At 43.1% G+C, this 27,304-nt stretch overlaps 1 protein-coding gene, 1 long non-coding RNA gene and 1 other non-coding gene across 4 annotated transcripts in view; 2 read left to right on the forward strand and 1 right to left on the reverse strand.

The window, feature by feature from the left end:
* The window catches only part of LOC146680284 (uncharacterized), a 76,914-nt gene that overhangs the window by 26,944 nt on the left and 22,666 nt on the right, over nt 1–27,304 (reverse strand). The window lies entirely within an intron of this gene.
* The window catches only part of nhsa (Nance-Horan syndrome a (congenital cataracts and dental anomalies)), a 67,037-nt gene that overhangs the window by 23,680 nt on the left and 16,053 nt on the right, over nt 1–27,304 (forward strand). The gene's annotated exons all lie outside the window — the stretch shown is intronic.
* On the forward strand, nt 22,675–22,746 carry trnac-gca (transfer RNA cysteine (anticodon GCA)). Its single transcript has one exon. It is a non-coding gene; the product is annotated as a tRNA-Cys (tRNA).

Consider the following 27,304-nt stretch of genomic DNA (forward strand, 5'->3'; position numbering starts at 1 on the left):
ATGCTAACATAGCTATGTTGCTAGCACGTAGCACATGCACATGCCAACTACCCCAACTTCAGTAACCCTATAAACGTCACTGCTGTTTAGTTTTCTGTCTTAATTTATGTTGGAAGTGATAGCAGAGCTGTATGTTTAAATTTTTTCAAAAATCTCTCAGTCAGAACATGGTTTATCATGTTTAGGTGGAAACTAGCAAGCTAACTTCCTGCTAACTTCTAACTCCGCTAAGTTTAATAAATTCTATTTTCATGGATGCCTGGATGTTAAACTTAATTGTTACACCTGGTAAAGCAGCAACACTGATCAGTTTATTAAAGATGAAAGAATTTAGACAGTTTTTAACTCTGAGTGATGCTGCAGTGTTTGTTTGACTTTAGGACCTGAAGTAGAGTTTTGGACCCGCAACGCTCCTGACTACGGTAGCCGTAATGCTCCAACAATCCATGCAGCTCCTTAGCTTACCAAAGTTGTACTAAAACATTTTTTGACAGATTTTTGAGTGCCGTGGACCACATAAAATCGGTTTGAGGTCAGTAAGAACAGCCAGAATTCATACATAAGGCATACCAAATTATAAGGTGCACTGTTGACCTTTGAGAAAATTAAAGGATTTTAAGTGCTCCTTATAGGTACTTGTATAGGTACTTGTATTCAGTGCATCCCCATTGTCCCTAAAGTGGAATAAAACATGAGGCTAAGATTAAAATAGTTTTGCACATACAAAAGTATATTCTGAACGGTTTAATTTTCATTAATAAAAGCGTTTCATAAATCTCAATCCCTGACATTTATGTGATGAAAAACAAGAAAAGTAAGATGCAGGATCTATAGCATTTAACATTGTTGATGTGAGTAAAAACCACACAGGTTTTTTGCACCTGACCTCAGACAGATCTGTTTAATCTGGGACGCTGCTCGCCCCTAATCTGCTTTTTCACCGGGACCCTCGTTTGTAAGGTGGCACACTTTTGTCCCTGTGAAGTTTGCTGTCACTGCTGCTGATCCGTACAGAGACAAAGCGTGTGGGAAAAGCCCTTATTTCTCCTCATTAGCATTCAGTCTCAATCACAAGCTCCGCCCACACAGGCGCTGGTGACATCTGGTGCGTTGCGTGCTGATGTCACTGACCCAAGATGCCTTTTAATCACGTGTGTTTTTATTCAAATTTTCTGCCAGTGCGCACACACAGGCCTGTTTCAGTCTAGATATTTGTGGTTAATTGATGCATTTTAACACAATGAAAGATTCTAAACAGGAAATGTCATCAGCAGCAAATTCATAACAGGGCGTTCATAACACTTTATCAGCCTCTAATATTCTTACATTTAAGGAGAAGCGGCAAAGGAATAGGAGTGTGCGTGTTATTATCTCGCAGCTACAATTCATAAACTATACATATCTTGCTAATTAGTACAGATTAATAAAATACTAGACTTTCACTCACCAAAATTTGGAGCACAGATTTCTTTGGACAGCTTTGATTGGTCAAGAAATTCAAAAAGTCACCATCCACTTGCTGATACACAGCCCTTCTCCCAATAATGAATACATTTAAGCCATAATGATATTTAAAAATATACTAGCAATTTTGCCATAAAAGCAGAAACCGGGTATAGAACCAAAAACTGGTTTCTGTAAACATATTGACTTCATAGCTGAATTGGGACATTTTAATGTGGGGATTGAATCATTTGTAAAGTCATTTTTAGCCTGAAGCGATAGTTTGAGGAACTGCAGTTTCTCATATTTATACTTTGTGGATTTTTGGCTAATTTGCTGGACAAGCGCACTGAAAAAAAACCTTCAAGTTGTAATCGTGCTGCTAATCCTGCAGTGAAACCACAAGGGATTGTCTTTGCACTTAACTATGCACAGATTAAAGAAACCAGATCAATTGCATCGATTATGGAGCTTTAGAGAGGTTTCCTGTCTCCATCTGTGTATTTAGTGTTAGCTGTATCCCATCAGCTCTTGGAAGGGAAGCAAAGACGTTGAACTATTCCTCTAATGTTAAAGGGCCTCATTCCTCAGCGTGCTGCATGACTTCAAACCATTCAGACTGTGTGAATAAGTTTAATCCTTAATAACCTGGACAGGCATCAGCGCTGAGGTTCTGATCTGTTAGCGCTGAGCGAGCTGCTTTTGAAGACCTTCGGCGCATTATTCGATATCTCACAGTCCTCTTCTTCGTGATTAGTGGGTCTGTGGAGCAGCAGTGAAGCTTTGGAGCCTCAGACTTGTTCGTTTCTATTGGATTTCCATTGGGGCCTGCCAGGGTGGGATAAACTCGCAGCTCCCAGTGATGTCCCTTTGCCTTAGCTACAGAGTTGATGTGATTACCATCTTAGAAATCACTGTCAGACTGTGGAGACCAAATTACCAAGCTCGATCCCTCTCTCTCTCCCTCCCTGTCTCTCTCGTTGTGTCTTCCTCTCTTCAAGCGCTCCTGCTGAACCAGGTTCACCCCTGCTGTGATATCATGGCCAGTGGAGCCCAACTAATCACAGTCACTTCTCTGGATCATTCCCACACTCTGCAAGCCATTCCGTCAGTGGGATTGTCTCCTCTGCTTAGTCAGAAAAGGGTGTGGGGGGGGGAGCTTATAAGTTTTTTTCCCTCCATGCAGTTCATCTTTTCCTCTTGTGCTTTGCTCTCACTACTGCCCTATGTCAAAGGGAACTTATTGTGCACACAACCACATTAAACTATACAAGTGGCTTGTGTACGAGATTTTGGTGGCTCTAAAAGCATTGTTGGCTTTCCCCTGCGCTCGCATTCCTGCAGCTCTCTTGAACAGCCTCCTGACCACACAAGAAGGCTAAAGCAGAGGAGCCGAGGAGAAGTCGGCGGTGTTTGCCAGTTATCAAATATTTACTGTTTGCACAGTTATTCTTGTGCTTGCGTGTTGGCAGCGTGTGAAGATCTGAGACATCAGGAAGCAGATTAATGAAACCCTGACAATATTTTGGCTCTCGGAAGTTGGGGAATTAGAGTTTAATACACAGTCGCTGATTAGAGAAGCCAGGAGAAATCATTTAGAGGCTTGACGAATAAAGGAGCCACAGAAACAAACCGATGAGTCCCTTTATAAGATAGAAGCTTGTTCAATGGGTGGGGCTGGAGTCCACATGTGTATACCCTACACACACACATACAGGATTATATATGCACATATGTATTTCCCTCTTTTCTATATATAAAAGAAACTCTGATAGGCCCTTAAATCAGGCTTTCCCCTTTATCTTCATCACTGTAGCCACTTTTTACACCAAAGACTGATCGAAGAGACAAATCAGGTACATCAGCTATTGACGGTTTTCCATTGCTAAGCATCACCAACAACTCAGACTCTCATGCTCTTATAGTGGTGGGTCAGATATGTTCAAGGCAAAGCTCAGACTTTAGACCAGATGGGATATTACAAATATAGTCATCTCAGGCACACAGCTTTATCTACAAGCAGAGATCTTCCGTGGTCCACCCAACTGCTTCAGGAGAAAGTTGCTTTAAATGGAGACGAGCGTCTGCCCCAAGGCCCATAGAGAGTCATAGAGGTATTGAGGATAGGTCTCCATTAAGGAGCAAAACAAGGATTACTGGGTTTGAGGTGTGGCTGATCATGTTCATGTTTTTGTGTTTTTGTTTACTTGCATGAAACATGAACCAACAGTATTTATAGCCTGAGCTAATTTGCAGTGTTAGCCCCAAGATTGGCTCTTAAAATACATCAAGCTGAGCAATACATATGGAAGAGTTCAAAACTCTGAACATAACCAAACATAGAGAAACAGTTTAAGGCATAAACTGTAAACTGTAAGACAAGGAGCAGATTATGCAGGACTGAGGTTCCATTCAACTCTATTCTTTTAGTCGCTCGTGAGGTTTAAGCACCAAAAACTACTTGATTATGTTTAGGAAAAGATTGTGGTTTGAGTTTAAATACGCACCTTCACAATAATAATGCTGTGCATTGAAAAATGGCGTTTACATTGTGTGCTTAAATGTAGCATTGAGGACTTACAAGCGTCTGTATGTGATGATTTTTAGACTGAAATCTCTCCAATGATAGCCTAATCCGGTCATTAAGTCTGACGTCACTAGATTTGTTCAGTAGACTGCTACTGGAAAAAACACAGGATGTCAGGGCTTTAGAAGTCCTCAAAGGCCTTTTACCTCCATCCTGAGGGTACTAGCTCATATTCACCAGAGACAATGACAATGATACATCACTGAGGATCTCTTCCCCGTTCCCCACCGTTTGTTCAATAAAGCAGAATCTTAAAATAGTGCAATTATTATCATCCTTCTCTGGGCATGCGTCATCACAGTTTTGCATTGATTTGGAGGATTGTTCAAGATGTTTCTCTCGCGGCGTATTGTCTATTCGATACGCTTTGAATTGGAGGGTGTGCAGCACGTTGCAGAGAAACTAGGACAAAACTGTAATGTGATACATCTAGATGAGTTTAAACACTGGATTTTATGGTGGGTAAACACTCAGCAGGACCCGAGCAGACGTTTGCAATCACATCAAACTGAAAGGTCAGTCAAAATTACATCTGTCCTTTAAAAAGCTTTCATTATGAAATTTCGGTGGGTGTAATTGTGCCCAGATTGTCCTAGCTGCTACTTTAGAGAACCTACCTATAGTTTAGTCTATAAGGTTGCTCTCCCTCAGACAAGTTGCAGGAGATTTCATGAGGCAGGAGAAGGAAGGAAAATCCGGTCAGGGTTCACGTGTAAACTGGACCGGCTGGGGGTGGGGGGGTATGAAATACCCAGCGTTGTGTTGCCAGGCAGGCTGAGCTAAAGCCGCCTGCTCGTATTTATACTGGCCCAATATTTGTGCTGGCTGAGGGATAATCATCCTGCGACTACAGACGCTGTCTTTGCAGAATGGTTTCCTTCAGAATGAGACGAAGCGACAGAGAAATGAGAAGAATGTGCTGATTCACTGTGTCTTTATATCAGATTTGGTCTGTTTATAGTGAACATGTGCAGAAAGATGTACACAAGCAGGTCAGCTGAGGGGTGAAAGTGCTTGTGCGATGTGCCACTATATGGGGGTGTTTACTTAATGAATTATGTCCGTAATTGGGAAAGGGCAATGAAAGTGGAAGACAATTGAATCATCTTGCTTGGTTGGCTTCAGTATTGAGGTCGGCCCCATTTTTGAGCCCCCCCTCCTCTCCCCCACCCTACACACCCCACGAGAGGGACCGGGAGGACTGAACACACACAGAAACAATACAGAGCAACACCATTGGCTAGCAGACCACGCACCCCTGGCCAATAGCAACACATGGACATTATACTGTATTTAGTTCCCCAGAGAGCATGATTTTCTATTCAGAGTGTTTTATTTGAACTTGTTTAAAGCCGGAGTCATGCAGCCGCTGAGCTTACAGCCTAAAATGTGCACGTGTGGAGCAGCAACGTGATTCGTTATTTTAACAAGACCGCATTAGTTATATTTACAACCATCATAACCATGATACAACACAGTTTTTAGTCTCTTTTCAGGAAAATGGGACTTTAAGTGGAGGCAGTGGTACTCTAAGACTGTTAATCTGCAATAGGTTGATCAATCAGCTGATAATGAACTGTCAGCTTGTTAGTGATAACCCGCTGACACTTCAAAGTCAGATCAAAAGAAGTGTTGGTTGCTCTACTGATGTTTAAACTTCACTCGACATCCAGGTTGATGTCATGTGAGTTTTACTCCAGCATTTGGTTACATAACATGAGCATGTCAGGCACTGCCGAGCCCGCGGTGACTTCATAGTCTCTTGGCAGAGCGTGTCTACTTCTGAGGTATTTTCTGAGGAAGTTGCATGTTTTTTTGAAACATGAGAGCTGCTGAGGAATGACCACTTCAAGCTTGCAGAGAAAATAGCCCGTAATTGACGAACACATCCCTAATCCCTTCTTTTTAGTAACCTCATAGTGTTGAAGAATTCATATAATCCTTGACAGCCTGGAAACTGAACGAGGTGCAGTGGCTTAGAGACAGAGGAAGGTTTATCACAGCCTGGGGGTAAGTTTCATGAACGTGACTTGTCCATGTGATGCTCAGAAGTCCACATGAAAGTGGTCAAAACAAGGTAGCGCTGCATTGAACTTTCACTTGGAGGAGGAGTACAACCAAACGTTGGAATCAAGTTACAGTAACCTCTTTTTAGAATTCTGCAGGAAGTCCTCACTCTCACTAAAGGCTAACCGGACAGCAATATTAAGCTTATCGTCCATTTCCATTTCGTTGCGTTGCCCATTGTGTTGCAATCTGACCGAGTCCTTCAGCTCCATTATCTGCTGGCAGTGGTAGCTCCTGTTCTTCTCTGGAGATGAGCTGCAAGCTGAAGGTCTGCTCTAACCAGAACCTGGAGCCAACCGTGAGCCGGTTTCTTTGCTGCTATAGGGAATTCACAGAGACTGCAGCACCTTCTTTGCAACCGATTTCACCCAGCAGTAGGCAGGATCACAACCAATACACTGGATAGCTCTCAAGCAATGTGCACACACTGTCAGCTGAGAAACCTCAGTAATTCACTGGATTGAAAAGGTGACCATATGCTTAAAAGCATATGCAAAGGCCTGGGTTCAAGTCTGCCTTGGGATATTTACTGGAAGCCTTCCTGTTCAAAATAAAGGCTTCAAAAGATGGAAGCTTCTGTTTGCAAGATGAGAGTCTCACTGAAGATGCAGCTGATTTTTTGCTCTGTTATTTATTCTCGTAAGGAATATATTGTGTTATTTAATTACTTTTTAAAGAAATGCGGATGTGCGTCCTTTTGCACGCACTCGCTCTTTCCCCCTGCTGCCACAAACAGAATCGAATTCTGTGGCAAACCCTGCTCTGATCAGGGGACCGTGCCTCCATGCATCACGTCTCATTGAAGTCATGAGCTGAACTTCCTGCACACTTTTTGTTTACATATTTTTCACTTCGTGCTAAGTTAAAACTCATAAGCAAAAAATGAAACAGTCCGGGTGTAAGCTGCGATCTTTGACATAACTACATCAGAATAAAGCTGCAGGAGAAAGGTGAAACCGTATGTGATGATACAATTTTTTACTCAGACACACAAACACACGTGTTGTATTAGCCGGGGAGCTTTAATAGAACCTGGTTCTCGGGGGTGATTGTAGCTGGGGAGGTAGAGAAGGTCATTTGCTAATTGGAAAGTTGGTTGGGTCTCTGGCTGATTTAGCCCCTATCTTAAAGTGTACTCAGGCAAGATGCTTTCTGATGCATTTGCATTGTATGCAGGGCCTTAGGTCCAGTAAAAAAGCCCTACATAAGATCCAATCCAATTTCCAGAATTGATGAATTGATTGAAAAGAAGCAAAATTCCAGTTGCAATTATGGTAAAGAATAAAAACCCTTGTTGTTTGGGTTAATGCTCTGATGGTTATAGCTTATTTATGTATAAAATATCATTTTGGCATCTTTATTTAGTGAGACCAAAGGTCTGATTTAGATTGTTTTTAATGGTGCAGGAACCTTGTTTATGAATTTAGGGTCGTGTTCATTTCAAAGACTTTGTTCTTTGTCTTGTCAGCACAATTCAAACCGTCAGTCTTTGCTTTCTAAACAAAACATGAAGCAGCTTGTACTTTAGCGAGGGCAATATTAGAGGAAGCAAGTACTTTGGATTTTTCCAGACCTTAAACAACTATTTTCCTATGTGGTTATCCTCAGGCCTTAAACAGTAGTAATGTGTTTCTTCTGTGTTGGACGTGGAAACATTTTATATGTAATGATGTTAGCTCGGATGAGGGGAAAAGTGCAGTTTTAATGCTGCTAAGCTGCAGAATTTATGAGTTTTTATGATCTAATATGGATTACGATCCTGCATGAAAATGGCACGTTGAGGCTTTCATCACTGCAACAATAAAATGATGCAGAAAAGTGTTGACGTGTGAGTTTGCATTAAAGGATGTTAGAGCAACAGGACAAAGTGTTTGTTCTGGGCCACAGCGCGATCCCACTGTTTTCTCCATTCAAGTAACCACCGGAATAGTCTGTGATCAAAGAAATCAATGGGGAGGGGTCAGATCTTTGTTTGCCTGCCCGGATGTGTACTAGTGTGTACAAAGCAGAACCATCTGGGTTTGCATCGCTTCAGTCTGAACCGCAGCCCACTTGTCGAATAAACTTGGCTCATCCCCACCTCGGAGAGACCATTTGCTGCCTTGCGGCCCGCGTCATTGTTTACAAAACTGCCTGTCTCTTACGGCTCAACATCTTGAACAATGTTGAAACTGAAAATATCTTAATATTGTGACATGGCCATGTAGTGCAGAGATCTGCGGTTGGGCCGCTGCTGTGTGGTGCAAGCTCTGCCCAGCCGAGGGATTCATTATAACGGAGCGTGTGTTTTACGAGAATTCAGCTGTTTGTCAACAGAATGCCATGTGGCTGAGAGATGTAAATGTGCTGTGGTTTACGTGGTAGTTTACACATTTGGGCTAACGTGTGAAATTCCGCAACACAGTTAGCCGCAAAAAGTTAGAGCGCTCCAACAGACTTTCTCTGAGCTCAAAGATAAGACTTAAGAAGTTGGAGAAAGTAATGAAATTCCTTTCTCCCTGCTGATCCTTCTACTACTCTGCCTTTTCTTGATGCCTTCTTTTCCCTTTTATTGGCCCCCTATGCCTAGTTTTTCCCTAATGCCTGTATTACGGAAAAGCACAGGCAGTACTCCTGGGAGAGTCCCTCAAGTCCCGGCTCATGTGAAAACGTACCGTGATATAATATATGATTTAATGTTAAAAAAAATGCCAGGATCATGGACGGAGAGGGAGCAGCTGATCGGGAGATAAAAGAAATATGAAACATAAACAGGAGCTGTTCGACCAACCTTTGATGTGTGCATCCACAAATCCGTTCCTGCCCGCTCCCTTTTCTGTGCATGAAGGATCGTGCATGGACTGTCGTGCAGAGAGGAACCACTTTAAGCCCCTTTCTCACTCAGATCGGCTTCCACCGCTCACTACATACACCTTCCATGCACACGTGAAGAGACACATGTTTTCTCTTTTCTTTATTGGGCCTTTTGACATGAAGCCATCCAATTAAACTGGATCTTTTCTTTTAGAAAACGGCCTCTTCGCGGTGATTTGTTCGCGTACATAAGAGGCAAACTTGTCTTTTTCCTCCCACTTTACTTCATCCCTGTCACTTGTTCTCTTGCAGATCATCTGTTCTAATCTGCAGCTGTTCCCTGTGTTGAATAATTCATTAAAAAACCTAATTTTCTCAGTTCTTCTTTTGTGTAACTGGTCCTATACTGGCTTTGAAGCTGCACTGGGCGATATGTGTTTTTTAACCTCTCAATATTTACCAGGTTACTGGCAAACAGTCCAGGCTTAGATCAGGTAACAGTCACCTATTTATATACCAATGGTTGGTGAGTGGTTACTGGCAGGCTTGACATTTGAATGCAAAGAGGCATTCAGCACTGGATTGTTAACGTCCTTATGATTGCTTTGGCCACTACCAGCTCGCCACGGTCACCTGTCTGCAAACACTACTCCCCAAAGCTACTCACCAATTGATAGTGAAAGTGTGAAAAGTGCAATGCAGTCCTGGCCATGCCATCATGTGACCGTCATAAAAAAGATTGGATTTGATGGAGCTCGTCTCAGAATTGTAAACAAAAGGCTCAGAAACATGAAACTCCAGCTGAACTGCAATACTACACCTATGGGAATAACCACCTCAGGAAACTCTATATATGCTCTCTATAAAATACAATGCAGCTGCTCAGTGCTCTGGAAGGGCTTGAATCTCAGGCTGCCGACTGACTTCTGATATTTAGGCAGGCGGGGCAGCCAGGGGCCGTGTTAAACAGATACCCAGTTGCTTGTGGGAGGATTCAGTTTCTCTTTATGACAGTCCAGACTGACAGCATCACTGTTAGACGCCGAGGGCGTTAATGAAGCCAAAGCCGCTGCCTCAGCAGTTTAATAAAAGCGCCTACAGCTGAAAATGTAACTGCAGTTGAGTGTTGGGTGCTCGGTGACACCAGCTTCCCTTCTGATGCGATTTGTAAATTTGATGGCAGTCAACAGTGTTGTATTTATGGCTCTGCACCCTCCACGGATACATACGAGACGTATTTAGCACCATAAACCCAGCATCAGCCATTAATCACCAGGACCCAAGTTATTTATAAGCCAGTTTCATTTTCTTTCCTGATTATATCCAGCTTTAATAGTTGATGGCTCGCTTCTTAGAAAGAAGGATCAAATGACTAAATTCACCTGAATATACTTTTTACTGGAATCAGTTTACGTTTTTATTGTACATGTGTGAATAATTAGAGACTCTCAGAGCTTTGCTGTTATCAGAAAAGATTAAAAACCTATGGAAGCCCGTTTCGGCCACACAAAAAAAAAGTATCCATAACTCAAAATTTCTAGCTATCTTTCTCAAAATTTCAAGTTAGCGCTGTCAATCAGTAATCTACGTGAATGATGTCATTTTCTTGTTACCTGGAAGGATATGGCGCAGAGGAATGCGGACTCAAAACTGGATCACAACAAATTGGCGCTTTCGAGAGTATACTTTGCTGATAGTAACGCCATGTGATTCACCTAATAACACACAATTTCATCATTTGTGAAGCCACACTGAAAATACTCAGCAATTTGTGCATTCATGACTGGCTGTAATATTGGTAGCTTAGCTGTAACATTTGCAGCTGAGGGCTTCAGCTTCCGGGTAACAAGGAAATGATGTAATTCACGCAGATTACTGATTGGCAGCGCTAACTCGAAATTTCGAGTTCGTTTTCTAAAAGTTTAGGTTAATAAGTCAAAATTTTGAGAGAATAACTCGAAATTTCGAGTTATGGATACTTTTTTTTGTGGCGGAAACGGGCTGCCATAAAAACCAAGCAGTCACCTCTTAAAGTGCCAAAAGTTGCAGTTCCTCTTTTAGCCACTTGAGGCTTGTCTCAAGAAGTAAGTAAATCTCCATAGACTCCCACATTAAAATAAAAAAACAACAACAAAAAGACAACAACACTAAAATCCACTGAACAAAAAATGAACCTACAAGCTTCTAAGGTGGCTATATCCGACTAACATATAGACTCTATCTATAATGCCTTATAATAACCCGAATGCACAATTTACTCTTACTTAACTGAGGCCTACATATTAATATTTGGCCTTTTTTTTTTAAAAAAAGAAAAAAAAGAAAAGTGTATAATTGCTGTGATGTTCACGTATTATTGATGTTTTTTATGACAATGCTCATGGCTGACTCTGATAGTATGGAGGCTCAAACATCAGCTGAGGCTGAGATCCCCATTTGTAAGCTGCCTATAATCACGATGGCTCTCTACATCGCCACCTCGGTGTCCTAAATTACAGCTGTCCTGCATGTAAAGTGTGTTTGTCTGTGTTCCTGTGTCATATCTGTGTGTCATCAGTAGTGCTGGTATGCTGAAATGCTGACAGTCAAATCCTCACACATATCTGCCTCTCTGACAGACACACCTAAACTGCTATACGCTGCACGAGCTGTTTGTTCAGCTGGAGTGGGCGCTCCTCCCCGTCTTTCAGTCAGAAAACTCTCGGGGTCTGGAGCATCGATAGCAGCGGCATAGAGCAAGAAGTTGTCGTGTTTTTCAGCCCCGATTTGCTCTCCAAGGGTTGTGAACTCCAAAGCGATGTAGAGCAGATTTAAGGGCTTGTATGTTTTTATTGCTTGGCTGCAGCTCCCACAGGTGCTTTAGGGGAAAGAGTCCAACTTGCTTGTTATGATATTGCTCAACTCTTCCTGAAATGAGCTCGTTTTTCTTTTTTGTTTTGCTTGTGTGTTTTGATCAAGCAGAGAACCTGCGTAAAATTACAGGAAATACGCTGAAGTGTTTCCACTGGGAGGCCTGAGAGACTCCACAATCAGCGATAACAGCTTGGCCTCGCTCAGGGTCATTTATTATCTTTGCTGAATACTCTCTGCTTCGCAGCTCACTTTTAGTTTGGATTTCTGTCTCGTTGCTGGAAACTGTTACTGTACACTTCAGCATCAGTGCAGACTTTGCAGTTTTGAGTGTGACATTATAGAAGCAGGTTGGTTTGATCTCGACCTTTGGTCGCACTTGTCCTGTGGTCTGCTTCTTTTACTGGAATCAGTTTCACTGTCGTCTGTTGAGAAAAGTCATCTGGCGGGATTTCAACACCATTTAACAAATTTACTGGATGAAGTTCATTTTTTCTCTTTTTCACCTCTGCTGTGTGCTGGTGGTCTCATACATGCAGCCACTCAAACCAAACTGGAAGCCAGAAACTTGAGCTGGGGAATAAAAACAGCCTCCAGACGACATACTATGTTCAGAAACTATATAAATAAACATTTGTCAGATTGGTTTATTTTCTATCTACCAGGGAAATGCGGGAATTTTACCTTAAGCAATCTAATTTTATACATAAAGTGATTTAAGAGTGAAAACAAATTACTAAAGCTACTTTTATGGCTGACATGGCTAACATAAAAACATTATTTGGCAAAAGCACCAACAGAATGGCTGAAAAAGTAAAGAATCAAGGTGTTGCAATGGCTCGGTTAAAGTCCAGACCTCAACCTGAATGAAATGCTGTGTCAGGACTTTAAGAGAGTTGCGCATAAACAAATTCCCCAACAAACCTCAGCAATGTCGTAAAGAAGAGTGGGACAGAATTCCCCCACAGTGATGTGAGATGGTGAAAAAGTCATGCTGCTACTACCTATTGAATCACAGGTTGTACTTTAGCTTCCACAGGACTGTACAGATGAAAGATGCTAGGCTAATTTATCCACAGCAGAAAATCAGTGTAAAGCAGTTTTCTGGGGATTTCACCATGTGGCACCGTGATTGATGTGTGCATACAAGCGCTCTGTATTTAATTTCCTCTCGACTTTGTCAGGTGAGCAGCTTGCAAGTTGTATAAAGCACCTTTTGAATTATATCTGCCGATTTCATAATGTTTGGTTTGGTAAGCTGCCTGTTTTCTTATGTCATTGAAGTAAGCGCACACACAGATATGTAGCTATCGCCTTTTAGATCAGTCTTTTTGTTTTTCTCTGTCTTAAAAGAACAGAACAAGTTGCAACACCTCCATTATTTTTGATAAATCTCTGGAGATCTGAGTGGCTTAAAAAACTTAACTGCTTGATGCAAACATTTTGCACCCACATGGCCAACATGAAACTAAGAAGTATGTATGGGGACGTTAAGTTGGAACCAGTTTGACGTACTTTTCCAGCCTGCTGGACACACCCATGCTGTATACTCCTGTTTCTGCTGGAGATGTATCCATGTGTCTGAGGGGGAAAACAAACGCAGTAGCTGGTATTCTCGAGAACTCTGACTTGCGTAAAACTGTCACCACACGCCCAACAGAGTGTGTCACGGGTGCCATGTGTTCAGTTGCACCCACTAATTTTACATCATGTCATAACAACGGGACCCATCATTACCAAAATGCTGCTGATTGCAGGTCAGTAGAAGTTAGGGCGTAAGAGCTACAAGAGACATATGTCCTTAGAAAAGACTTAACAGCATGCAGGAATTATAAGAGAAAAGACAAAAAGCCCGGACCAAATAAAAGCAACTCTACAGGGCATGGCTGCTCTTTATCTCCTCCTTTTTAGCCCCAAATAATATTTGCTCTTTCAGCTTGATGGCGCATGTCCCACGAAGCATAATAACCAGCGACCGCCAGGATTTCAAGGCTTCCTGGCATCTGTTCCTACGGCCTGCCATTCACGAGGCACTTACATGAACGAGCCCCCCGGGGGCAGCAGGATATTCAAGAGTCAGGCCTACTTTCTTTTCTAGCCTTTACCCGGGACCACTTCTTTATTTTTCTCAGGAAAGTCCCTCAGGACAGAGCAGCATTCAGAGCCAGGCTGCCGACGCGTGAGCCGTAGCCCGGCAGGTCTGGCATCTGTAAAGTTCTGCAAAAGAGAAAGCCTCCGGGGAGCACGCACGTAGAGATTAGAGGGAGGTGAAGATGTTTGGTTCCTGTTCGGGATGATAAGATTTTCTCAGGAGAAGCAAAGCAGGATTGTTCCCGATGTAATGAAAAACAACCCTGCTACTACAGTAGTGCACCTCTAGAGATTCATCTGAGCTGAATAAATAGTTTCAATTATAACAAGACGTGTTCTTCTAATATCCTGCTGCAATCAACTATTAATGTGTTTTCTTTCTTTCTTTTTCATGTGCCCCCCGACTTTCTGCCTTTATTCTCCCGTTGACGAATAGGTAAGTACCCCTAACACTTGACATACATCTGGAACCCATCTGAGCCTGTAAATTCCAAACAAATAATTTATTCTTGTATGTTTGATAGTTAATATTTCCCACTGCTGCGCATACACACATCTGCAGAGGACTCAGGGTTCACTGCAGGGCTGTACTTTCCTTTCCACAGCTGAGGTACGATGAGCTGCGAGAGACCGCACCCGTGTCCGTGCACATGTGCCCATTTCCATGGAGACGCAAAGCTTAAAATAATACACACAATGGCATCCTTTCTGAAACCTTCTGGCACGAGTTAGTATGAGGTGTCAGTGTGGCGCTGACAGCCCAGCTGTGATTTCCACTCCAGCTCATTGATGCTTTCCGTACCGCTGTGTTAATGAGTAAACACGCACGCTCTGTTTCAGTGGAAATCTTATGCACACACACTCCTACAGCTGGGCACTGCTTTACAGAATCATCAGTGTACGTTTGAATATTTGTGTTGGCCGACAATAGAGAGATACATGTGGTATAATCCCAGTGTGTCCTGGGAGAGTCAGGGTGCGGCTCCGAGTGGGCGACACGCTGGTCTGGAGAAAATGTTTCTCGGTGAAGTGAATGTGATTGGATTGGATTTGTGACGGTTAAAGACACTTTATAAGGAGCAGACAAAGCATTCAAATAAATGTATTGAACAGCTGAAGCAGGGAGCATTTCAACTTATCTCTCTACTCGTTAAAGTTAAGTAAAGATGTATTTAATTAAAGGTTTTGGTTGACTGTATCTCTAATATTGTTAGCGTCTGCACTGAGCCATTACTGGGCATTTAGCTATGTTGTAACCCCAAACTCCTCTGAATCTCTAGGAATAATAATCACAGCATCAATTTAAGGACTCACAAATGTCAGAAGATTCCCAGAGGGAGATCACTGAAACGGAATTGGAATTGGGAAAGGCGTTTGGGAATATACAAAAAGGTGCAAAAAAAACAATGTTTGTTTGAAATATAACATGTAGCAGCACAAATAACTGAAACAATTATCTAAATGAACAAAGGAAAGAAATGAGGAAAGGGTACCCACCACATCCATCCACATTCACCCACTCTTGAGCGACTTGCTCTTAGAAGGACTTTGTGCCCAAGCTTTCCTACTAAATTAAAAGCAATACACAGTTTATGATGAATGCAGACTGTACAGTGGTGGTGTGGTTAGATCTGTCGCAAGAAGGTCCTGAGTTTGGCCGTTGACACAACTCTGCAATCTTGGACTGCAGGTGTACAAGTTTAAAAAACGCCAAAGTGTGTGGCTATCTGCAGAGAAGACCAAAAATAAATAAAAAGTGCACTTGCACTGGCTGATTCATATCAGGAATTTAAACAATGGAGGCATGCACTCCTAACTGAAGACAATTAGGCCTTCAGAGAAAGGAAGAAAGACAGGAGGTGAAGACCCAGAGGAAAGGTACACTGAGGAAATATATTACTTAAATAAAACAGGAGGTGGAAACAAGAAAGAAAGCGGAATGAAACAAGGAGAGAAAGGCAAAGGGAGGCTAAAGACACAAGGAAAAAGTGAACATGAAAAACACGAGAACAGCATGACAATTAAATCAAAACATGGCCCAAAACTACACAAAACCCAGGACCATAGAGGAAAGTCTGTGTGTGGGAAACACTGTGTTGTATTAGCAGTGCTATTTCTCTCTAAATAGTTCCACCTCCTGGTGAAGCTTGTGGGTTTGGGGGCTTTCTGGGTGTGGTGCTGGAAGCCGCCAGGATTTGGTGCTCCATTGTTTTCCCTCTAAGGCCTGCTGGGTTTGCTCTGTGCATATCCATCCATCCTGCCAGCGACTGGTTTGTCTTGGACCAGCCGGGCCGCCGATGTATTCTCTCTCTGATTTGATTCCCAGCAGACAGAAATGTGTGAGGGTCAGCCCAGCTCAGCCTAATGCCGCTCCCTCTTGATGACTTTCCCTGAGACCCCCGCAGGTCACTCTCCTACAAAGCTGAACCCAGTCTGACCATAGCTGTCTGTTAAACCGAGGTTTCCACTGCGATCGTCCAGCGCCAAATCTGCCCTCGTCATCCCTTTTCCAAACCACACCTTGCTCCATGTCTGCGTTCAGGGTTCCCTATTTTCCCGTCGAACACTCTGTCTGTTCTACTTATTGTGCTCCATGTGAGCGGCGAGTGATTCCAGTAAACTGGTGAAACCACAGTCTGAGGCTCACACAGCTCAGTGTTTACACAGGAAACTGTGGTGAAAACCTTCTGCGATTAAGCTATTCAGACACTTACATAACAGTCTGCATATTCCTGTGTACCTTTAGTGCCAGGTTACAAAGCGACTCTCCAACTGTGTGAGGTTGTTGCCCTCACTGATACCGAACGCACACATTACACACGCATGTAAGTTTGTAATCGCTCGAGTGTTTCCGTAACCTCTGCAGCTCCGCCTGTGACCTGAAACTGTAGTGCCACGTAGGCTCCTACCCTCTGACCCCTCAGCTTGTCATACACTGAGCTGATAAATGAGCAGCTGTGCAACACACTGGATGCGCTTCTGTCGCCAGGAGCTGGTTTTTGTTTAAAATTTAAACACTAAGCAGTGTGCAGCCTTTCAGTCAAAGCAGAACGCAGATATAGGCCAGTGCGACCGTGAAACAGTTATACGAGACACATAAGGTCAGGCAGGCGGCAGCGTGCAGACAGGACTCTGCAAGTTTTCTGTTTTATGACAAGAGAAAGAGTTATTTACTCTTAACACACATGCTATTATGACTGACACGGCACTGTGTTTGCCTTTGCACGGCAGGCCATCAATCCCTCAAGAAATGAAAATTGATAAAAAGTCCTAAAAAAAAGCAAAACAAAATGTTTCAATTTACTGTTTTTTCCTCATTTACTAGCAGGAACCACATCTCCAAATGTGATTAAACAGCTTTTATTGATCGTGAAACAGCAAGTTAGGCCTGATGATGGTCTCATTGGGGACTGACTGTGGATTCTGGGGCTGGCAGACCTGGTTGGTACCTATAAGACAGGACGATGCAAAGATTGTGGGCATGCTAGTTCCTCTCATACTCTATCCACTGCTGAGGGACGGAGTTGGAGGGTTGGGTACTTCAACAAGTTTACTTAATATTAGTGCTGTCAGCGTCAATCTCATTGAAAGGACGTTAACGCCATAACTGCATTAATGCGGCAAATCTCCGTTAGCGAGTTACTGCGGATCGCCCTGTGCGCGGGGCAGCACGGCATCAACGCATTAGCGCGGTTACCTCGTTTTTTTTCTGTTCTCAAAGTGATCTCCCTGTTGGAGCTCTGTCTGGGGGGAGTTCTTTTTTCTCCTTGTCTTTCCTGATGTTGTGTATTTTCCATTGTTCGGTTCCGGGTCGCTGCTCGTGTGGTCGACCGGCCAGTGCTACCTAGCCTGACCTGTCTCCCCAATGAGATGTTTGTGTATTGTATGTATGGTCGGCAAGGTCAGTCTCTCAATTTCCCCTCGAGGATGAATAAAGTCTTCTGAATCTGAATTTCTGGTGGAGTGTCAATCTTGTGATAGACTTGGCGTAGTGGTCTGGTCCAAGCCATTTGTAAGGTGTGAGCTGCCTCCTTCCTAAGCGGGCCCTGCCAGGACACATTTTGTAACGCACGTTTAAATATTCAAAGGAACGGTTCAATTAAACACATCCTCCCATGTCTAATGTTGCTTTGTCATGCATGTGGAGTTGTATTGAAATTACATAATGTGCGCAGCATAAATGCAGCCTGTTGACAGGTTAATCTCTCGTTCCCGTCTTGTTTTTCTTGGCTTTGTGCATGTGGAAAGGTAAATTCGCTCCTTCCTCGCTCGTCCTGTCCAACCACAGAGGAAAAAACACTTTTGTTTCACCTTTTTGAATGCAACCGTTTTCCCGTAAGCCTTCTGGTTCATGTTGACAGAGCTGATCGTGCCGAGGCTGCTCAGGTTACTTCTTCTGCTTGTTCTGACTTCAGGGGCTTTCATTATCTTCTTCCTTGTGGTTAACACTACCTTTACTTCCAGTAAAGCTGGGAATGAGTTTTTCTTTTTGTTCTTTAAATCTCTTCCAAAAAAGTTCGCCTTTCTCTGGGTGCTCCTGAGACGGAACAAAAGCAGGAGGTCAAAGGGCGAATGTTTTAATTTGTGAGACTAATAGGCCAGGTGGACCTGGAGGCTACGGAAACCCAGAGAGCCTTTTCAGCTGGGACCAGCCCAGGAACGCCCCTTCCTCCTCTGCTGAGTCTGAGTGTGTGAGTACTTCAAAGGTGCAGGGAAAGCAGGAACCCGTGCCAAGCTCAGCGGGAGGGCCATTACAGCCCAATAGGAGTCAGCTGTGACCTCAAAGACCGTTAAATGATGTGATATGAGAGGGCGTGCTGCAGCCTCCCGAAGGCCTCTGTAGCAAATCAGGAGGGCAGAGCTGTAAAATGAGCTCCTTGCTGATTTAATGGTTGAAGGAATTTTAAGTGTACTTAAAAATATAGGCTGTTACTTTTCTCTTACATGTGTTTTTCACATTTTCCTCTATGTTGTGCATTAAGGAACTGCTCGATTACTTTTTTTTATAGTTTATATTTGTAACTTTTCAGTGTTTTTTTGCTTTTCTATTAAGTTTAAAAATGTAGAAATGGGTAGTTTTTATCACTAAGCATCTGAAAACTGAATATCTATAGTCAGCAACGAGGCTGTGAACAAGTGGCCAATAAATTGGTGATTTACTTGAGTGTTTGCTGATGTGAGCTGACCCCACAGTCTGTATGCAGACATAATAATGAGGTGTCTAGAGGTCAAGAGGTAAAAGGCTGCTGAATGCATCGGCTCTGACCTCTCCCGACCCCGCTGAGTGCGCATGTAGAGGAGAGAAAAATGAATCGCCCATCTCTGCTGGCTGGGAGTTGCTCTCATTCAGTTTTTGTTATACTGAGGCTTTTCTTTTCATCGCTTAGAAGCTGTGAGTCAAAGAGCGTACGCCTGTATTCAAGGGGGTCAGGTTGTATGGCGAGGGCAGGGTAATGAAATATTCACAACACAGAGTGAGAGTCGATTCGAAGTGAAGCTAATATGAATGAGTTGGTTTGGGCTTTTTACAAGATTTTAATGAGAGAACATCTGCGGACGGTAAATTCCAGATGATTTCATCATTGTTTTTGCTCCTGATAAGTGTAAATCAGGATTTAATTACAGTGAGCTGAGAAGTGCAGTGGAAACTCCCACTCATGCTGTTTGAGCTGTTCAGCATGACTAAGGGTTGATTGCACCGCATCGCTGCAAGAGCTGGATTCTCCCTGGATGTTGTCATTCTTTAGTAGCACTTTGATAGATGTACTTATTTTGCTCTTTGGTGGATCAGTAGAATAAGAGGGAGGTTTAAAACTGCAGGTTTAGCTTTCAGAATTGCATTTATCCGAAATCTTTTCTTAATACTCTTTTAAATCTCTGCTTAGAATCTTATATAAGTAGATTTGCAAACATTTTCTTCTAGTTAAGTCTTCTAAAGCTTTCTTTTGTCAATTAAAAAAAATACAGTATCTATATATACTGTGTCAGAGTGAGAAAATAAGAAGTTAAAAGAAAGAAATTGATGCTTGCACCAAGCGTAGCCCATCTTTATTATATATATATCACTGTCACTGTTTACAAACTGAGCATCGTGTAGTATTCAATAAGATTTGAAACTAACAGTTGATCACATAAATTAATCACGAAAGTGTTTAATGAGGTGATAAATCAAGTGAACCAAAGGGTCATTTTTCCATAGACTTTCATGTAATTTGAAGCTTTTGTTGTACTCACCCCCTGCTGGCCACTAAGTAGAATGCAATGGCTTTATTTTTCAAACCCAGAGGCTACGTCAAGGATCTCGAACTCCAGTATGATTGAACAATGCATGATTTAGCCTACATCCATTGAACAGTAGGATTGACAGGAGGTCAACTCACACCCGGTGGGCTGTTGGGTTTGTTATACACTGGCAAAAACCCCATAAAGAGAGCAAAGCATTACTGTAAAACCAAAGTAATGAGCTAAAAGTTGCGACAAGTTGCTACAACTCCCCAAAAGCAACTGCCTTCGCATTTCATTTAGCCATTTGATCTGCTGTTGATATGAAAGCCCAGGTCACCCTTTCTATTTATTCATTTGTCTGGATTCAGCGTCGCATAAATGTGCAGTGACGCTCTCGCAAAACTGCCTGCTCATTACCGTGCTGTAAAACACGCCGCACACTCTCGTGAACATTACACAAGCTGGAAAAGTTTACAAAGGAAATGTTTCTGAGGACGTCAGACGTTCAACACATCCTCCTCCTTTCCCCACCAGAAACGTCTCCCTCGAAAGAGAGGGAGATCTTTTTGTTGGCGTCACGCCTACCCTGCGATGTGCAGCGCTGTGGAGGGTTCAAAATGGAAAGTATTTCAAAGTCACCGCAGCCTGCCGACAGACTTTGTAGTGGTAATTTAAAGCAGCTGAGGAAACAATCGCGCACCGCTCCTCTTCTACAACTCTGAGCCTTCGTCAATCTTCGGGAGGATTTCGGCTCAGCAGCAACAGAGTTTCAGATATTATTCCAAATAATTCTTAACCAGCATGATTTAAAAACTGCGTGTGTGCGTTTAGGGTATGGATAAACTTCAGAAACTTTATAGCTTTGCTGAGGATTGTATCGCAGGAGGGAAGCTTTGGGGTTGTGGTTTTGAAATTTCTTTCCTGTTGATGAATATATTTTTGGGCTTTCCAAGCTTGTATGGTCGTCTGTGTGTTTATGCACTTCGCTCTTGCATTTTCCTTGTTATTTGCCTTCAGTAGAACATTAGGTTTATCATGAGGTCATGTGTTTTAATGTTTTACAATGGAAAACTGTGATATCTGATGGGATTCCCCCTCCCTTTCTTCATTTTCACCCTTCACTGTACCTCCTGGCACACAAGCAGACAGACAGTTTGGCGCTCCAGGCGCTGGTCCAAAATCTAAAGCAGCGTCTCCTGAAAGTACACGTGTGATTTCATTTCACCACCAGACGGGTTTTCGTGTGTGGGCTTGCAGCGCTGCCAACCCCTGCGTGCTGACCTCAAGTCAAGAAACACAAGCAGACTTTAGTGCGTTTTAATTCATCAGGAATAATTTCACACTCCTGCCGTGCTTTTCCCGCCGTGGTGATGTCATTAAAGAACAGATTAGGTAGATTGAAATGTCACTTTTATGGGACTATAAATAGAATCGTGATCCTGATGGGCGTATTCCTCGTTTCTCAGCCGGATAATTAGCTGACTCATATTGAGGGACAGTAAAGCACTTTAGGAAGTTAACCAGCAGTTTGATTACTGCTCAGCAGCTGTTTGCTGTGGTACCTGCAGGCACCTGAGAGCAGCATCGGGCTGCAAAAAAGGCTCATTACCCCCCCTGTGGACCTCCTGGTTCCCAGCATCGCATTCCAAGCAGAGCCCACATCAAAGCTCCAGGTGAGCTGAGGGAGTGCCTGTTTGAATAGGTGTGGTAGGAAGAGAGACAGATGGGAACACCTTCAGTTACTTGTACTAGAATTAGTCTCAACTATGACCAGTCTGTGCAAGTCCAGTGTCAGAGTGGAAACGATCCCAAGGGCCACTTAAATGTTACACGCTAAATACACCAATTAAGTTGGACAGTTACCACATTACCCTTGCTTTAAAAGCAAGTGACACCTTCTACAGCAGTGACAACAAAGACTGTGAAACAGGTGGATAAGCAGGGGCATGAAAGCACAAAGGGCTCTTTTCTTATGGATATATTTGGTGTGATGACTTCTAGTTGAAAGGATGCTGGTTCAATCCCAGGGATTGAACCTAAATGCTCCCAAGGCAATTTAGAGTATGTGTACAAAGTGCTGTGTGTGGTTTAAATGAGCCTTGTATTGAAAAGTGCTCAGTTAAGCTGCAAAGTAAGTGCAACTTCATTTACAAGGTTCCCTTGGCTAATTTTTGCTATGTATAATATAACCACATACCCATTTCTTTTCTGGAGAGTTATGACTGATTAAACATGATAGATTTCCTCAAAGTGCTTTTATGTCTTTGGAGTTTAATATTAAAGTGGACCTATTATGCTTTTTAAAGTTTTCTGTCATATATAAACTGTCCCAGTGTTGGATGCTCATATTAAACTCAGCCAAACCTCCAGATAATGAGGTCGTGGTATGTATTCCCTGTGAGCCTCATTATTTGGACCTTTGGTAAAGAGAAAGTAAGTAAAAGCATAATAGCTTTCTCTTTTAAAAAAAGTGCTTCAGAGATGCAATCATGGTGCAGTTATGGGAAATGTAGGATCCAGGGTCTGTGGGGAGTCACCAGTACCGTGGGGCTGTTATACTATGCAGGGCATTTGGCAAGGCTTGGGTCACATTTACAGTGAGAACATAGCCCTGGTGTGGGGGTATAGCTCAGAGGTAGAGCATTTGACTGCAGATCAAGAGGTCTCTGGTTCAAGTCCAGATGCTCTCTCGCTTGCAAATATGTGAAGCTATTGGACCAATTAAACAGTATTGAGTGTTCACCTTTATCTTTTGTTGTTCAGCATAAAAAAGCCTCCATCATTAGAGCATGAGGCTTCACTGGGTGGCTTCGTTGTTACACTGACACAAATCATATATTTAAGCCTTTGCTGTTCCCATAGCTCAACCCAAACCGAGCACCATCATCAAAACACCAAATGATGGAGGATCATTTAGAAGGACAACTCTATTTTTTTCCATTCTTGAACTCCAAAGTAGCTTCACCCGATTCACATTTCAAAAATAAACCTTATGCATCTTAAATATTTTATCCCCAACCTGAAAAAACAGTTTTAGCTCACCACAGTATAAGCCAGCTTTCTTCTGATTGGCTGGCTCTCACAAGCAATTAGGTATATATACCGTTGCTATTACGTTAGATCTGTTATGCAGTTGGGAGCATGTCTAGAGGAGGCACAAATCCCTTTATGTTTGCATCAGGAAGGGCAAGCAGTGTGAAAAACCTGCAAAAGCAAACATGTGGAGTTGCCTGAGTTGGCTACTTCTTGTGAATAAGAGCAGCCAGATGTAGCTGGCTCTTTAATTGGTTAATATTATGCTATATTTCTGCCATTAATTCTCCTGTTCATCACTCTTATAATCAGCAACATTTCAACATTTCAGCAACTCTTAAGCTTCCCTCAGCTAGCCTGTTGGTTTCTTATTGAATGTCAACAATCTTTTGCCCCACCTGATGGAGCTGGTCAGCAGCGGCGGCAGCGACATCACCATCAGCTGGGTGGATTTGGGCTCAGAGCGGATTACTGGGGAGAGGGGTATTATTGTTTTTTTTCCTACTGGCACTGGGACTCTACTCTTTGTGCTTTCCTAATCAGACCTCAGTGGAGACTTTCTCCAGCAGCTGACTGGACACTCAGCAGGAGAGCAGCGTTGTTTTCTTTAATAATCGCAGATGTTACATTGGAGCATTTTCATTTTTGATTACAGAAAAAATATGAAAGGATAAGTCTCCCAGCAGTTTGGTCTGTTTACTTTTTCTTCAGGTGAGTGCCATGCATCTAGTTTTAGATGCTTTGCATTTGCTTTCACTAACAAATTTGATTAGAAAGTATTGTGCTTGAGTAGTTCAAAGCATCTAAACTATTTATTTAAAGAATGAACTGCAATATTTAACACAAAAGTTCAGGACATGCACTGTCCCGTGCATCCTTCGGCATTCCTCCGTACCCTCCGCGATCCTTCATTGTAGGTTAAGCGGTCAGTGTTGTTTCAGCGGTTTGGATTAACACTCCTCTCCTCCTATAGCACACCATAAACAGATTAGTGGTCTCCAAGTCAGGGCACGGCTGGGCCATCTGTACCCTGCACTGGGTGGGGATGGGGACATGGGGGTGGAGTGTGAGCAGATGTTCCAGAGGGGCTGTAGGTCAGTAGGGCCGAGGGACCGTCAGTCACGAAGGACGCGGAGTTCCTGTTCAGGTGACGGATTTAAAGTGAGTTTAAACCACCGTGCATTGTCATGGCTCTGGGATGCTGCATCGCCCTCACACCCCAAGGTACTGTATAATTTACTGAGGCTTTAATTGAGCCGCATGCACCTCCCACTTCGCTCCTGCTCTGCATGTCAACCACAGCGGTTTCACACTTTGTCACAAGATGTAAGACGCGATGATGAAGAGTTTGTTTTTCACGGTTAGTTTGAACCGTGTTAAAAACCCAAACGCTCCCCACACACTACACTTGTCCTGCAGCGTGAGTAACCCCAAAGAAAAAAAGGAATCAAAGATTCACTCGCGTAAATTACACACAGCTGAAACAGCAATGTGCAAGCTCATCTGTCTGCCTGTTGCATGTACAAAAGTTCAGATTTAGAGTTTTTCTAAAGTTCTACGTGTGACCTAATGGCTGACATCTGCGGCTCTGTCCTCCCAGGCCGCTGGCAAATTGTAGGTGTGTGAGCGTAGGTGTGAGGCTGTTTTGACTTGGCTCCTGTCTGAGCCAAAACCGAGAAAATTACAAGGCAGAGGCAGTCTGGGGATGCATGCAGGCTTTCATTGCCCCTCTTCTCCTGGCCTGCAGGGCTGAGTGCAGTGGGGGATGATCCTGCAGCAAATGAAGAGGTGGAGATGAGATTGATAGGCAGTGTCACAGTGCACATAATAGAGTGTGATTTCACCTCGCCAGGAAAGTTAACAGAAAGATGCCACAAGCAACGACGCAAATATACAGAAATGCTCCTCAAAAAAATTTTTTTCTCTTCTTCTTCTTCTCACCGGAGGCCATGTGGCTCATTTGGCTCAATATAGCCATGCTGCAAATCAATCAGCCCGATGTGAAACAAAGAGAAAGCTGCCAAGAGGTCAATGAGATGGCTGCAGCCTGATGTGTTTTCTTAGGCCTCACTGGGGGCAACAGCTGACCACTAAATTAGCACTAAAAGCTTTGCCCATATGGACTTCTGTGTCCATGAAAACCTCTCTTAAAGGCCTCTAATGAACTCGTGCTCTGGCGCACAAACACAGCCTCACTTAACCAAGATTTCAGCGAGCAAGGTCAAAGGAAGTACTGATGTGTTTTTTAGCTGGAGGACGATAAAAACGGGGAAGGTTGAATGGAGTCAGATGATGAGAGCACAGTGTTTGTCCTAGTTGTGGCTGCTATTGTTGTCAAATGGGTTTTTAGTGTGTTGTGAGACACTGAGGGTGTCACAGCAAGGCCAACAGTTCACAGCTCAGTGGGGAAGCACTGAGGGGAGAGGCTGACAAGCAGTGTCAGAGGGCTCCTCATTTCACCATAATTTACACGACAAACGTATCATCTGCTCCACGTCTGAAATATTGTGGGCGTTTGCTCGGTTATATATTACTGCACCGATATTAAATCTGTGGCAAGTCCAATAAATAAATATAATAAATGCAGATATATCCATCCAGGTCCTACAGGGGTTTTCCTGCATTTAAAAAAAATTGGCAGCTAACAAAGGTGACTGTTTCATGTTTTATATTTTAAACCTGGCTGTTTATTTACAACACGCATGCAAAGTCATATATGGCAGCAGGTAGGAAACATCTGGCGGGCGTAAAACAATTTCATTAAGATTCGAGTGAAGCAGTGCTTCCACACCGGTGTAAATCTTTGCTGAGTTCACCTCCAGCTTCTCCAGCTGTGCAGGAGATGCAACACAGAGCGTGTTTTTAGTTCAGCGAGGTCACACAGCAGAGGGCTTTTAGATCACCCTGGAAAACGTCAGGTTGTGTCGGCGTAGCTGATAAACACGTCGCGTCTCCTGGGGATTTCGCAGTGCTTCTTAGAAAGGACCTGCCAGAGGATTCATAGCAGTGATAGTGATGTTAAAAAAGCACTTAGCATACGCAGCAGTTGGATACACAGGCTGAGGTTTAGTGTCGGGCTGCTGCGCTGGGTCTTCCTGACCTTTAGTAGCTCCAGTCAGGAGTTGGACCGTGTCCTTTTCTGTGTGAACGAGGCTAAAGTTAACTTCTGGCTGCAACACAAAGCAAACTGCGAGCCAGAGCTGCCTCTCATCAGACACAGAGGTCAGATAGAGTGCGATTCGGCAAAGCTGCCCGGTCAAGGACAGGCCCAGAAATGTCAGGCAGGTAAGAGAAGACTGACAGATCTGTCTTTGTGTGCTATCAAAGCAAAAGCTCAGCAGTTAATCCTCAGGATTTTACTTGGATTTCGCTGCAGATGTCTGAGATACTATCTCACGCCAGTGCCTTCAATGAAGGAGTCTTATTTCATGCAACCAAACTATGCTGTTATTTTAATCTACTCATGCTGGTTTCTCTCTGACATCTTGTTCTTGTATGAATAACTCCTGTGCATACTTCAAGCAGTCAACATCCAAATAAGTCCCAGCACAAAGACCAGACTTCATCCTTTTGAACTCAAACTTTCCCCATTCATGCAGCCCCTCCATGCATTATGTGTAATTTGAAGCGGTGCAGTAACTCGAGGAGATGTAAGGGGGAGCAGTGGGGTTATTCCATGTATTGGTCAGTGTTTAGAGGATGAAAGTCACACTATCAGGTTGCATTAATACCTATTGTTTGGCTGCAGGTGATAGCATTGCATTAGTAAACAGGCTATTGTGCTGCTAACATTGGATGTGATTATCTGGATTTTTAGTCTCAGGCTTTAAGCTGACTCTGTTGTTCTCCCAACTAATAAAAAACCCTTCAGTGTTCATATGTAGAAGGAGATAACATTCAAAGCCACCACAAAGCAAAGCTCATCAGTTGCATTTGTTTCAGAAAATGTGGACGTCACACATTTTAACCACAAAAATGCCTGAATGAACGTCCAGTACAGTCGTGATGAAAGCTGCCTTTCCGTGATGCAGCCATCATGTCTCAATAAGGGTTACAAGAAGCATGACGAAATAATGGACTGATAGTAGCCATTGTCCTTTAAAGGAAATCCATGAACGATAAAAATCTGACTGTTAAAGTTATCAGATAACAGGTTGGATAAACTAGTGAAATATCAGCTAATTATGATGAAAAGCTGGTCTCTATAAAGTGACA

Source organism: Copadichromis virginalis, linkage group LG23 (assembly GCF_057382275.1).
Source record: "Copadichromis virginalis isolate Kocher_CV1m ecotype Utaka linkage group LG23, C_Virginalis_male_GT1.1, whole genome shotgun sequence".
Taxonomy (NCBI): Eukaryota; Metazoa; Chordata; class Actinopteri; order Cichliformes; family Cichlidae; genus Copadichromis; species Copadichromis virginalis.